General features: G+C 35.6%; 1 pseudogene; it reads left to right on the top strand.

Annotated features, from left to right (window-relative positions):
• Positions 1-13,767: 13,767 nt before the first annotated feature.
• LOC114047984 lies at positions 13,768-14,747 on the top strand (annotated as a pseudogene).
• Positions 14,748-15,340: the final 593 nt, after the last annotated feature.

Raw genomic sequence — 15,340 nt, 5'->3', positions numbered from 1 at the left:
ACAGAGTAAAACAAATTTCCAGCTGAAGACAACCAGGATGGCTGATCAGAAAGGTATATTGCGCCGGCCTCGGAGAGGAGCGCAGTTCGACATGGATGCACAGGCCACAGTGACCCTGGAGCATGCCTCAGAAGACTGAATCGCGGGCAGCTTTAGCAGTTTCCAGACTTATCAACCCACGAACACCAAAGACAACTTAGAACATCAGTGGTAAAAGTCTGTGATTGTGGTAAGAGAAAAAGCTAGGTCTCAGCTTCCCTGAGGGCAGCAGCTGCCTCCTGAGCTTCCTGCCCACAGACTGAGGGGGAATTGAGTGGCTGATCAGAGGGGGATTGCAAGAATCTCTTTGCCAGTGATGAGGCAGGAATCTCTTGCTTTACCTGTGCTTGGATCTGGGTCACAGTTCTGAGGGGTAGTCCTGGGGCAAGGAGGAGTGCTGGTGTGGTGGTTGTGGTGGTGGAGTGGAAACACCTCACCCCTTATCATAGCACCTTGGAAGAACTGAAAATTTACAAGTCCCTAGAAGTATCTCTGAAAACAGCTGCACAAAACCCTTGAAGCTTGGGACAGTACATTCTCCACATTGGAAGCAGACTTTTATCTTAACAAAGAGTTTAAAACTCAAGTAATTGGCTGTGATCATGAATAAGCCTCACAAAAAGAGTCAGACTATATTATCTTACTTTGGTGACAAAGAAGATCAACACATACAACCAGAATAAAACAACAAAGTCAAAACTCTTACATCCACAGCCTCCAAGAAAAATATGAATCAGTCCCAGGCCTTGGAAGAGCTCAAAAGGGATTTTGAGAAGCAAGTAAGAGAAGTAGAGGAAAAACTGGGAAGAGAAATGAGAGTGATGGAAGAAAATCATGAAAAACAAGTTAACAGCTTCCTCAAAGGAGATCCAAAAAATACTGAAGAAAATAACACCTTAAAAAATAGCCTAACCCAAATGGCAAAAGAGGTTCAAAAGCCAATGAGGAGAAGAATGCCCTAAAAAGCAAAATTTGCCAAATGGAAAAGGAAGTCCAAAAGCTTACTGAAGAAAATACTTCCTTCAAAATTAGAATGGAGAAATTGGAAGATAGGGACAATTTGAGAAATCAAGGCACTCTCAAACAAATCCAAAAAAAATGAAAAATTAGAAAACAATGTGAAATATCTCATTGGAAAAACAACTGATCTGGAAAATAGATCCAGTAGACACAATTTAAAAATTATTGGACTATCTGAAAGCCATGATCAAAAAAAGAGCCTAGACATCATCTTTCAAGAAATTGTCAAGGAAAACTGCTTTGATATTTTAGAACCAGATGGAAAAATAGAAATTGAAAGAATCCACTGATCTCCTCCTGAAAGCGATCCCCAAAGGAAAACTCCTAGGAATATTGTAGCCAAATTCCAGAGTTCCCAGATCAAGGAGAAAATATTACAAGCAGCCAGAAAGAAACAATTCAAGTACTGTGGAAACACAATCAGGATAACACAAGATTTAGCAGCTTCTACATTAAGGGAATACAGGGCATGGAATGTAATATTCTGGAGGGCAAAGGAAATAGGATTACAACCAAGAATTACCTACCCAGCAAAACTGAGTATAATTCTTCAGGGAAAACATGGTCATTCAGTGAAATAGAGGACTTTCAAATATTCTTGATGAAAAGACCAGAGCTGAATAGAAAATTTAATTTTTCAATATAAGACTCAAGTAGAACATGAAGAGGTAAATAGGAAAGAGAAATCATTAGAGACTTATTAAGGTTAAACTGTTTACATTCTTTCATGGAAAGGTGGTATTTGTAACTCATGAGATCTTTGTCAGTATTAGGTAGTTGAAGGTAAAAAACTATATGTATGTATAGATAGATAAATACATAGAGGGCACAGTGTGAGTTGAAGATGAAGGGGTGATATCTGGAGAATAAAATTAAGGGGTGAGAGAGGATTATGCTAGGAGAAGGAGAAAGGGAAAAGTAGAATGGGGTAAATTATCTCACAAAAAAACAGAAAAGAAAAGGCTCTTACAGTGGAGGGGAAATGGGGAAAGGTGAGAGGGAATGAGTGAATCTTATTCTCATAGGATTTGACTTAAGGAGAGAATAATATACACACTCAATTGGGTATGGAAATCTGTCTTACCTACAGGAAAATAGGAAGGGAAGAAGACAAGAGAGTAGGGGGATGATAGAGAGGAGGGCAGATTGGGAAAGGGGGTAATCAGAAGCAAATACTTCTGAGGAGGGACGAGTTCAAAAGAAAAATATAATAAATGAGGGGTGGGATAGGATTAAGGGGAATAGAGTTAGTTTTTCACAGCGTGTCTACTATGGAAGTGTTTTGCATAACTGTACATGTACAACCTATATTGAGTTGCTTGCCTTTTCAATGAGGGTGGGTGGGGAGGGAGGAAGGGAGAAAATTTGGAACCCAAAGTTTTAAAAACACATGTTTAAAAAAATGTTTTCACATGCAACTGGGAAATAAGAAATACAGGAGATGGGGTAAAGAAATCTATTGTGCCCTACAGGAAAATAGAAGGGGAAGGTGGGGGGGGGGGAAGATAGCAGGGAAAGCAGACTAAGGGAAGGGGTATTCAAAATACATGCCATCTTGGGGTGGGGGAGGGGTAAGATGGGGTGAAAATTTGGAACTCAAAATCTTGTGGACGTAAATGTTGAAAACTTAAAATAAATATATTTATCAATTAATTTTATAAAAAAAGAAAAGAAAATCACCTTGAAAATAGACCTAGGAGAGATAATTTAAAAGATATTTGACTACCTGAAAGCCATGAAAAAATAAAGCCTGGAATCATCTTTCAAAAAATTATCAAGCAAAACTGACTTGATATTCTAGAATAAGAGGGTAAAATAGAAATTGAAAAAAAATCTACTGATCACTTCCTGAAAGAGATTCCCAAATGAAAACTGCCAGGAATATTATAGTCAAACTCCAGGGTTCCTAGGTGAAGGAGAAAATATTACAAGCTGCCAGAAAGAAACAATTCAAGTATCAAGGAGTCACAGACAGGATAACAAAAGATTTAGCATCTTCTACATAAAGGATCAGAGGGCTTGGAATATGATATTCCAGAGGGCAAAAGAATTAGAATTGAACCAGGAATCACCTCCCCAGCAAAACTGAGAGTAACCCTTCAGGGGAAAATTGGACATTCAATGAGATAGAGGAGTTTCAAGCATTCTTGATGAAAAGCCCAGAGCTGAATAGAAAATTTGACTTTCAAATACAAGACTCAAAAGAAGAAAAAAAAACCAAACAAACAGGAAAGGGAAATCATATGGGACTTACAAATATCATCTTCCCATGTAGGAATATAAAGAATTTAACCTTATTAACTCATAAGACCTTTCTCATTATTAGGGTAGTTAGAAGAAGTATATATAGACAGAAGGTACCAGTATGAGTTGAATATGAAGGTTTGGTATCTAAAAATAAAATTACGGGGTAAGGGGAATGTATTGGGACAAAGGGAGAGGTAGAATGGGATAAATTATCTCCTATTAAAGAGTAAAGAAAAAAACTTTTACTTTGAAGGGGAAGAGGGGGAGGAAAGAGGGAGTGAATGAACCTTAGTCTCATTAGAGTTGGCTCAGAGAGAGGCTCAATTGGGTATGGAAATATATCTTACTGTACAACAAAGTAGGAGAGAAAGTGAATAAGAGAAGGCAGGGATGATGGAAGGGCAGATTGGTGGAGGAGACAGTCAGAAGCAAAACAGTTTTGAGGAGGGACAGAGTGAAAGGAGAGAGAGAATAGAATAAACAGGAGAGGGGAAGGAATAGGATGGAAGAAATACAGTTACAAATAGTAAATGAAAAAAAAATTTGAAGCAACGTTTTTTTGTTGATAAAGAGTACACATAGAGAACTCTCAAGCATAGAGAACTTAATCAAGTTTATAAAAATAAGAACCATTCCTCCAATCGATAAATGATCAAAATATATGAACAGTTTTCAGATGAAGTAATCAAAGCTATCTATAGTCATATGAAAAAAAGACTCAAATTCCCTACTGATTGGAGAAATGCAAATTAAAACAATTCTGAGTTACTACCTCATACCTATTAGATTGACTAATATGACAGAAAAAGTCAAAGACATTGTTGGTGGTGCTGTGAACTGATTCAACCATTCTGAAGAGCAATTTGGAACAATGCCCAAAGGGCTATAAAACCATGCATACCCTTTGACCTAGCAATACCACTACTTAGTCTGTATCCCAGAATAGATAAAAAGCAAAAGGAAATGAACCCATATGTACAAACATATCTGTGGCAGCTCTTGTCTGGTGGCAGGGAGTTGGAAATTGAGGGGATATCCATCAATTGGGGAATGGCTGAACAAGTTGTGGTATGTGATTATGATGAAATACTATAGTGCTGTAAGAAACTATAAGCAGTATGCTCTCAGAAAAACCTGGAAAGACTTGTATGGGCTGATGCAAAGTGAAAAATACCGTGTACAAATTACCAGCAATATTGTACAATGATCAGTTGTGAATGATCTAACTATTCTCATCAATAAAATGATCAAAGACAATTCTGAAAGACTTATGATGAAAAATACTATCCATCTCCAGAAAAAGAACTGATGATGTCTGAATACAGATTGAAGCCTACTTCTTTTATTTTTCTGTTTTTGTCTATGTTTTCTTTCACAACATTACTATTACATATATGTCTTGCATGACTACACATGTATAGCCTATATCAAATTGTTGCCTTCTCAAAGAGGGACAGTTGGGAAGGAGGAAGGGAGAGAAATTAGAGCTCAAAGTTGTAAAAAACAAAGGTTAAAAATTGTTCTTAAATATTACTAGGGAAAAATAAAATAATAAATGAAGAAATAACTTGATAAAAAGATGAAGAAGAAGAAGAAGAAGATGAAGAAGAAGAAGATGAAGAAGAAGAAGACAAAGAAGAAGAAGAAGAAGAAGATGAAGAAGAAGAAGAAGAAGAAGAAGAAGAAGATGAAGAAGAAGAAGAAGAAGAAGAAGAAGAAGAAGAAGAAGAAGAAGAAGAAGAAGAAGAAGAAGAAGAAGAAATGAAGGATAAACAACTTAGCCATTGCTTGCAGGACAGACCTTTACAAAACTGAAGATAACTATTATTTTATCCACATATTTTTTTCTTCCACTAGTCAATAATAGTCAATAAACTTTTATTGTCTACTTTGGACCAAGTACTGTGCTAAGCACCTGCCAGCTATAGAAATATGAAAGAGAAAGACAGTCCCTGCCCTCAAGATGCTTATAATTTAATTGGAGGAAGAAAACACATAAAAGAAAGTTAGAAAGCAAATTGTGGCAAAAAGGGTAAAGTAGAGAACTCAAAGACATTCAAAAAGAATTCAGGCAGGTGTTAGATAAGGAGATGTCAGAAGAATCTGCCAGCTAAATTACCTTCCATGCATCACCATTTGGTATATTGTTCTCTTGTGTCGATATTCTTCAGTTTATTAATGTCTTTTTAAAAATGGTAGGAGCAAAACTAAATAAAATATTCCAGAGAATGGTGTAAGAAAGGCAAAATACAGAGGAATTATTTTCTCCCTCAAACTGGCTACTGTGCCTTTCTTCATTAACCCTAAAATTATACTAGCTCTTTTGTCTGCTATATCACACTATTGAGTAACATTGAACTCTCATTTGACTAAAAACTCCCAATCTTTTTCAGACTACCTGTTGAACAGTCCTTAACCAATTCAAATATATCATTTCACTTTTTTTTAATTTTGACTTAATAGATTCATTCCATTGTTGTAGACTTGCTAAGACATTTTTTAGCCATTCTCCCAGAATATAGCCTTATTCAAATTTGATACTTATAATATCTATGTCTTTATTTCAGCCATTGGTAATAAGCATCAAAAACAAATAACATAAGTGAAGTGGGCAGAACCAGAACACTGCACACAGTAATAACAACATTGTACAGTTATCAACTGTGAATGACTTAACTATTCCCAGCAATACAATGATCCAAGACAATTCCAAAGGACTTATGATGAAAAATTATATCCACCTAAAGAGAAAGAACAGATGTGGTATGAATGTAGATCGAAGCATAGTTTTTAAAACTTTCTGTATTTTTCTTGTTTTTTTTATCTGTTATCTTTTGAACATGGCTAATATAGAAATTTTTTATGCATGATTGCACATGTATATTCTATAATTGCTTGCCTTCTCAAGGAGGGAGAAAGGAAAGCAGGTAGAAAATTTAGAACCCAAAATTTAAAAAAAATATATATTAACATATTTTTCATATAATTGAGAAAAATAAAATTATATACATATATACACATACATATGCATATATATATGAACATACAGAAGAAATTAACATAATAGCATAGTGTTCAATAAATCCAAAGACAAATAACATAAAGTCAGGTGCAGACAATTAGTGTTCTTTAATAAAGATTTACTGCTTAATTCACATCAGACTATTAATAACTATTCTTTGGGTCTAGTCACACATCTTTTTCAAATCAGTGTAAATATACTATGAGTTAGATACTCTAATTTAGATTTGTAGATGTCTACTATGTGGTCTACAATATTTTAAGAAACTTTTGTCAAAGGATTTGCTAAAACTTAGGTGAGCATTTCCTTAATAGTCTAACACTATCTTCTCTTGGTGAAGCCATGCTATATCTTTGTGACCACGGATTTCTTTTCTAGATATTTACTAAGCATTCATTTAATTAATAACACATTTTAAAATTTTACAAAGAATCAGAGTTGGGAAAGGATTCTGGGAATATGGGAGAGAAGGTCAGAAAACTTTCTGCTCTCCAAACTTCCTCAAAAAAAAAAAGAACATGGCCTCAGAGCAGCAGAAATAAATATGGGATGAAGCAGTTGTCCTTTAAAGACAATTTGAGAAAACCCTGGGAAAGACCAAATGTCCAGGAGTAGAGGTACAGCCAGAGAGAAGTGACAATACCTCCAGGCAGACTCTACAGAATCAACAAATAACAAACCTTGGTGGCAGGTGGGTTGAGAGGCAGCCTTAGGCTTAGAAACTTTCATTTTGAAGACAGTGTTGGGGTGTGATGGCTGAGCAGGAGAAGACTGAAGGACCTTCCACTGTTGAAGAATGTCAAGCACAGCTGTGCTAATCAGACATGTCTCATTCTATGGCTGCTGGGAGAAGGAAGTAGCACACACTAATGAGTGCAGTAGCAAGGAGCAGGGACCCTGTTGGCTCTGGGCATTTGCAGGAGAGCAGGGTCCTTGGTTTCAGTTCCAAGGCAGAGAGGACAACTGTAGCTTGCAGCCATTGCAGGGAACATAATCATTTCTAGAACAGTGTGGCTGGGGGCTCTAGCCATGGCTTAGGAATGGAGAGGAGAGCCCCAGATTGGGCTCCAAGACAGACCTCAGAAAATAACAGTAAGAAGAACCTAAGATTTGGAGCATCATTCCCTATATCATGAGACTACAACTTAAAAACATTAATATCTGCTAAAAACTAAGCAAAACTAATTAAATAATGAGTAAGCAAAAGAGAAAGAACCCAACCATAGATAGTTACCAAGGTGATAGAGAAGATTTGGGTTCATATTCAGAGGAAGATAATGGAGCTAAAAAAGTCACAACTTTTCCAATGAGAAACATCAAATGGTCCCAAAGATAAAAATAATTCTTAGAAGAACTTAACAAAGTACTTTAAAAATCAAATAAAAGAGATTGAGAAAAAAAATTTTTAAATAAGAGCAATTGAAGAAAATTATGAAAAAAATCACTCAACTTGAAATAGAAAATCAAAAACTTAAGGAAGAAAATAATTCCTTCAAAACTAGAATTGGGAAGGGGAAACTAATGACATTCTAAGACATAGAGAAATCATAATATAAAATCAAAAGAAGGAAAAAATAGAAGAGAAAGCAAAACATCTCATCAGAAAATCAACTGATCTGGAGAACAGAATGAAGAGAAATAATGTAAGAATAGTTGGAGTACCTGAAAATGATTTTTTAAAAAAAGGATCTTGATGCAATATTACAAGAAATTGTCAAGGACAATTCTAGAATAAATTCTAGAACAAGAAGACAAAGCAGATATAGAAAAAATCCACTGAACACCACCTGAAAGAGATTCCAAGAGGAAAACTTATAGAAAAATCATAGCCAAATTTCAAAGCTCCCAGGTTAAGGAGAAAATATTGGAAGTAACAAGAAAAAAAACATTTTAAATATCATGGAGCTACAATAAGATTTACACAAGACCTAGCAACTACTATGTTGAAGACCTGGAGGTCTTGGAATACTATATTCCATACAGCAAATAGTTGGTGTTGTGACCTAGGGCAATTTACCCAACAAAGTTAATTATAATCCTGAATGAAAAAGGACATTTAATGAACTGGAAGACTTTCAGATTTTTGGGACAAAACCCCCAGAACTGAAGGGAAAATTCAACATATAACATTCAGGAGAAATATAAGGCAAACTTTATAGACCAATTATCAGAGATTCAGTAAGATTGAAATGTTTACTTTGTATGTATGAAAATATTAGCAGTACTCTTATGATTGTCATTATTTAGGTAGTTTGAAAGAAAGACTTGGGCTGAGGTGAGTATGATGAGATGATTCTAAAAAAATAAAACTATTTAGGGAGAGATAAAAAGGAGTAATTATCTAATACAAATGAGGCATAAAAGGAAAAAAATTGATACAGAAGAATCTAATAGAGAGGAAGGTGGATAGTGCTGGAACTTTACTCTCATCAGGAATGAGTTAAAGTGGGAAATATACACACATATACACGCATATATACATATACACAAGTACACACATGTACGCATGTATAAAAGTCTTCCAAATTAAGAGAGAAATAAGAGGGCAAGGGGATACAGTAGGAGGAAGCATAAGGGAGGGTAGAGTGATGGGTAGGTTAAGGAGTAGGATGGCAAGGTAACAGGTAGAAGTAAAGCAGAGGAGTGAGGAGAGATAGGGTAAATAGGGTGAGCATAGTGAGAAAAAATGAGGAGGAAAATACACAAAAAATAATTGTAGCTTAAAATGTACATGGGGCAAATTTATCCATAAAATGTAAATGAATAGCAGATTAACAATTTGAATTCAATGGTATTTTGCTTTCAGGAAACATTATAAAAATGAGAAATACACACAAAGATAAAATAGTCTAAGGAGTAGAATTTAGCATGTAAAAAAAGTAGGGATAGTAATCATGACCTCAAGCAAAGTTAAAATAAATTTAATCAAAAGTGAAAAGTAGAGAAACCATACTATGTGTCAGCAGTATTATTCAATATTATTTTAGACTATTTAAAATACCCATCCTAGATAGTATAAAACACTTGAGTGTATACCTGCCAAAATAGACACAGGAACTATATAAACATAAATATTAAACACTTTTTATACAAATAAACTCAGATCCAAATAACTGAAGCAATATTTATTGTTCATGGGAAGGTAAAGCCAATATTATTTTTAAAATGTCAATTTTATCTAACTAATCCATTTATTCAATGTCATCCCAATTAAATTACAGGAACTTCAAAGAAGCCAAGAAAAAAAGATGTAAAGGAAGTAGATTCAGCAGTATCAGATTTCAAACTATATTATAAGGGAGAGCATTGTTGAAGTGCAAAAAGGATAATTTTAGTTATCTTAAATTTAAAAAAAATTCTTGTACATATAAAACCTATGTAATCAAGAATGGAAGGAATGTAGAAAATTAGGGGAAAATCTTTCATAGACAATCTCTCAGATAGGATGTGATTGGTTTGGAAATTGCTGTGGTGTAGAAAATGATGAGCTGGATGATTTGGGAAAAAGACTTGGACCTATGAAGCAAGATGTTATCCACCTTCAGAGAAACAGATAACAGTTGGAAATAAACAAAGTACGGTCTCACATATATGTGTATGAGTGTATATGTGTATATATATATATATATATATGTCTATCTAGTTATCTATCTATCTATCTATCTATCTATCTATCTATCTATCTATCTATCTATCTATCCATCCATCCATTTATCTGTATCCATGCTTAATTGTACCCTTTTTTAGGGTTGAGAGTTGATGAAGGAGGAAAACAAAAAAGTAAAAAAGTGCACCACAGAGAAGAAAAAAGACAACAAGAAGAAAGCAAAGAAAAGCTGGAGCTTTGAAAACAATGTGTAGTATTTATTATGTAAATTTTATTGAAATGGAAATTTATTATTTTATATTGAATCCTCTCTTATGGTCTGCTGTGTACATGGCAATGTTTTTTTTTCCTTTTCTCATTTTGTTTTAGTTATTTTTTTTAATTACAAAATAAACAAAGAATCAGAGTCAGACTTGAAGGCCAATAGCTTATAGAATATTTGCTAACATTTTTGAAAATGACAACAAAATTTACTCTTTTAGAATGCTATAGTTCTTTTTTTTAATGGCAAGTGACTTGCCCAGGGTCACATAGCTAGTAAGTGTCAAGTGCTTGGTCTGAGACCAGATTGGAACTCAGGTCCTCCTGACTTGAAGGCCAGTGCTCTATCCACTACACCATCTAGCTGTCCCTAGAATGCTATAGTTATGTATAATTCTATAATTCTCCATTCTTCATGTTCTTTAAAAATCAGCGACAGGACAGAGATTATCATGGCAATTTCTTTTGGTACCTATTGAGATAATGTACCTACATCAGGAGACTTAAACTCATCCATGGCAATTGGCCACTTTCTGATTATCTTTTTGTCACCTTTTTTTAAAACAATTTTATCTTTCCTAGTTCAAAGATCATTCTACTTCACAGAGGAATCAGAAGCAAAATGAGTCAAGTAATTTTACATTTCTATATCATTTGATGTCATCCTTCCAACCAACAAAAAACATCAGTTCTATGCCATTAAAAAAACTGTTTCTTTGCTATAATAGAACTAAAACCTTTATTTGGTTTTTGTTATCCTTGATTTTGCTCACCAGACTCAGGTCATTTTGAGCCTTATCAGTTTTGACTCAATTCTCATAAAACATAGCATGCATCCTCCATTACCTATCTTTGTTTCCATCTACTGCACATATATTTTTAAAATATAAATTTGTTGATTCATCCACATAGGTTTCTTTTGGTTTATTCCCAAATAACAATATGAATTAACTTATCAGAACAACAGAACAATATAATTGAATTCTTATTTTAAATTAAACAGCCTGTAAGATTATAGGACAAATTATCCCCAAATGACTTTGAAGCATAATACTGTATCTGCCTAGCAATATGAGAGAAAAAAAACTATAGATTTCTTATACACCTGAAACAACATTAATATTAAAACATTTAATATTCTTTCCTATTATATAAATGAAAGTTCATAATTAATGGTTCATAAAATCTCTGTTCCACTCAATAAATTAATCAACAAGGCTTTACTGAATGCCTACTATGTTTCATACACTATGCTAAGTGCTAGACAGATCCAAAGAGAATAAAATGAAAATGAGTTGCCCACAGGTATCTCACATTCTAATGGGGAAGATGACATGAATCTATAAAGACAAATGAAATGTTACCTTAGATTGAGAAGGCATGGGTGTTGGGAGGATGCAGGAAAGAACTTAACCAGCATTTGAGCTGAATCTGAAAGATAATCAGGTGTTCCAATAAGCAGAGATAATGAGTCACTGCATTCCAGACAATGGGACAATCAGTGCAAAGGTTTGGAGACAGAAGATAGAGTGCCAATGTGTGAAGAGCAAGGTGATTTTGTTTAGACCATAGACTATGTGCAGGGGAGAAATATGAAAGAAATGCCTTTTTGTTCCAACCAAATAAATCTGCAACATTACCTTCAAGGCCTTCTTTGACATTGTTTTTTGAAGTAATTTCTATCTTTCAAATTCCAGTTCAAGTGCTGCTTCCATGAAATTTCCTTTAAACCCATTCATGTATAAATCATTATTTCCTCTTAGCTCAATTCAATCAACAAGTACTTAATAAATATCCATTATACACAAGGGGCAGCTAGGTATCTCAATGGATAGAGTGCTAAGCCTATAGTCAAGAGGACCTAAGGTCAAATGCCATCTCAGACAATTACTAGGTGTGTGACTCTAGACAAGTCACTTAAATCCTGTTTGCCTCAGTTTCCTTATAAGTAAAATGAGCTAGAAAAGGAAATGGCAAACCCCGCCAGTATCTTTGCCATGAAAATCCTAATTTGGGTCATGAAGAGTCGGGCACTACTAATAGACTCAACAACAACAACAAACTTATATGCAAGGCACTATGTATGATAGGCACCAGAGATGCAATGTAATTCAATAATTATGAGCATGCTATGTTCTTGGAAATGGTTTATAGAGATGAAGGCAATTGTGATTAGCAGAAAGAGCATTGAATTTCTACTTAGTAGACTCAGCTTCAAACCTAAAGAATCTGTTACAAATTAACTATGAGATATAGCCTAGATAGTTATCCTCTCTGAATTCTAAATTTATCATCTGTAAAGGGGGGTTAATGATATTTTTCCAACTAAACTCACAGGATAGTTATGAGCAAAGTACTTTGTAAATTGTAAAGTGTAATATACATGTGAGCCATTACAAAACACAAAATAGTGCCTGACCTCATTGGGAAAAGGGTAGGGGCAGTGAGGACACAATATAAATATAAATCAGCATTATGCAAAATAAAATACATTAAGTACAAAAGAGGGCCATACAACCTGCTCTAAAATCTGAAAAGGAGAGATATTTTGTTTCCTATCTGTGCATGTGTATACCTTTGTGTGTGAGGGTGATGTGTGTGTGTGTGTGTGTGTGTGTAGGGTAAGAAGAAGTGTGTGAGTCTTCATGGAAGAGGATGCATCTGAGTGCGGCATTGAACAGGAGATTGTAGATAAAGGGAAGCTCTTCCAAGCATATTAGATGGCATGAGTAAGTAGACAGTGGTGGCTGAGGCTAGAGAGTAGTCCATTTGGTCTTGGATACAGAATACATGAAGAGAGAATGCTCTGAGAATCATGAAGGCCAAGATCAAGTGGTTAAACTTTACCCATCAGTCAGACAGTCCAAAAACATTTATTAAACACTTACCATGTACCAGATTATCTAAGTGGCACAGTGGATAGAGTATAAGTCCTGATATGAAGACTAATTTTCCTGAGTTCAAAACTGACCTCAGATACTTACTGGCTGTGTGATCCTGAGTAATACACTTAATCCTGTTTGCCTTAGTTTCCTCATATGTAAAATGAGCTTGAGAAGGAAAAGGCAAGTTGCTGTAATATCTTTGCCAAGAATACTCCAAATGGCTCACAAAGAGTCAGACCCAACTGAAAAATGACTAAATAACTGAACCAGGTACCAGACACTAGGCTAAATGCTGGGAATACAAAGAATGGCAAAAGATAGTCCCTGTCCTTGAAGAGTTCACAATCTAGTTGGGAGACAACAAGAGAACAAATACATTCAACCAAGCATACAAGATAAATAGTAAACCATCAGCAAATGAAAGACACTAGAATTAAGAGTGATTAGGAAATACTTTGTAAACAAAGTGGCATTTTAGTTGGCACTTGGAGGAACCCAACAGGCATAGAAAGAGGAGAGAAAACATTCTAAGCATGGAGGACAACCAGAGAAAATGCTCAGAGATAAGAGATGGAATGTCTTGTTTATGAGAGACCAAAGAGGTCAGTGTCATTGGATCAAAGAGACTATAGGGCAGGGGAATCCTAGGGTACAAGAAGACTAGAAAAGGTGGTTCCTAGGTTAATGTCAGAGTCAATGGATATGGCCATATTGGGTGCCTGGTGACCAGGGCTGAATTCACCTCAGGTGGAATAGACATCATGGCCATCAATGACCACTTCATTGACCTCAACAATATGGTTTATATGTTTCAATATGATTCCACCTATGGCAAGTTCAAGGGCACTGTCAAGGCTGAGAATGAAAGCTGATGATCAATGGAAAAGCCATTACCATCTTCCAGGAGTGGGATCCTTCCAATATTAAATGGGGAGCTGCTAGAGCCAAGTATGTTGTAGAGTTCACTGGAGTCTTTACCACCATGGAAAAGGCTGGGGCTCACTTCAAGGATGGAGCTAAGATGGTCATTATCTTTGCCCCTTCTGTTGATGCTCCAATGTTTGTGATTGGACTGAACCATGAGAAATAATTCCCTTAAGACTGTCAGTAATGCCTCCTGCACTACCAACTGCTTGGCCCCCTTGGCTAAGGTCATTCATGACAATTTTGGCATTGTGGAAGGACTAATGACTACAATCCATGCCATTACTGCTACCCAGAAGATGGGCCCTCTGGTAAACTGTGGCATGGTGGGCATGGTGTTGTCCAAAACATCATCCCTGCTTCCACTGGTGCTGCTAAGGCTGTAGGCAAGGTCATGCCTGAGCTGAATGGGAAGCTCATAGGCATGGCCTTCTATGTTCTTACTCCTAATGTATCTGCTTTGGATCTGACCTGTAACCTGGAGAAAGCTGTTAAATATTATGATATCAAAAAAGTGGTAAAACAAGCATCAGAGGGACCCTTGAAGGGCATCTTGGGCTATACAAAGGACCAGGTTGTATCCTGTAACTTTAACAGCAATACCTACTCTTCTATCTTTGATGCTGACACTGGTATTGCTCTCAATGAACATTTTGCCAAGCTCATTTCCTGGTATGACATTGAGTATGGTTCTAGGAACAGTGTAGTAGATCTCACAGTCTACCTGGCCTCCAAGGAGTAAAGTGGAAAGCCATGGACCTTTATCCCCAGGCGAAAAAAAAGAAGATCCACCACTGGGGAGCCTACATTCCTAATCTATGTTCCTGTACTGGGGATCCTATGTGCCATTCATATTTTTTGTCCCAAAGCAACCCTGTAATAGGGGAGAAAAGCCTAGAGTCTTATATTGTGTGCCATTAGTAAAGTGACCACATTCAGTACCCAAAAAAAATATTACTCAGGCAGCAGTGTGTTTAGATTAGATTGAAGAGAGGATGAACTGGAGAAAGATAGATCAATTAGTATGGTGTTAGAATAGTCTCCAAAAGGAATTATGGGCATGTGAACCAATATGGTTTTGGCCAAAATGGAAAGGAGTTACTGAATGTTTAAAAAAAATGGAGGGAACATAAGTATTATCATGTTTGTTTGTTTTTTCCTCCTTTGTATACTTCCTATTGTAGTCTGTATTTTAGTTTTAGGCTTCTTAAATTTTGTTTTTCACTCTCCAAATCTACTTAATAAATAGAAACTAAAATAGTCAACAAATTAGTAAATATAGGAAGTGTATGGTCCTTTAGGACAGAGAGACTATGTTCTCTATAACATGCAACT

The sequence above is a fragment of the Vombatus ursinus genome, unplaced genomic scaffold, assembly GCF_900497805.2.
Source record: "Vombatus ursinus unplaced genomic scaffold, bare-nosed wombat genome assembly UNPS02014791.1, whole genome shotgun sequence".
NCBI lineage: Eukaryota > Metazoa > Chordata > Mammalia > Diprotodontia > Vombatidae > Vombatus > Vombatus ursinus.
Note: the sequence above shows the minus strand (reverse complement) of the source record. Positions and strands in the feature narration are given on the sequence as shown.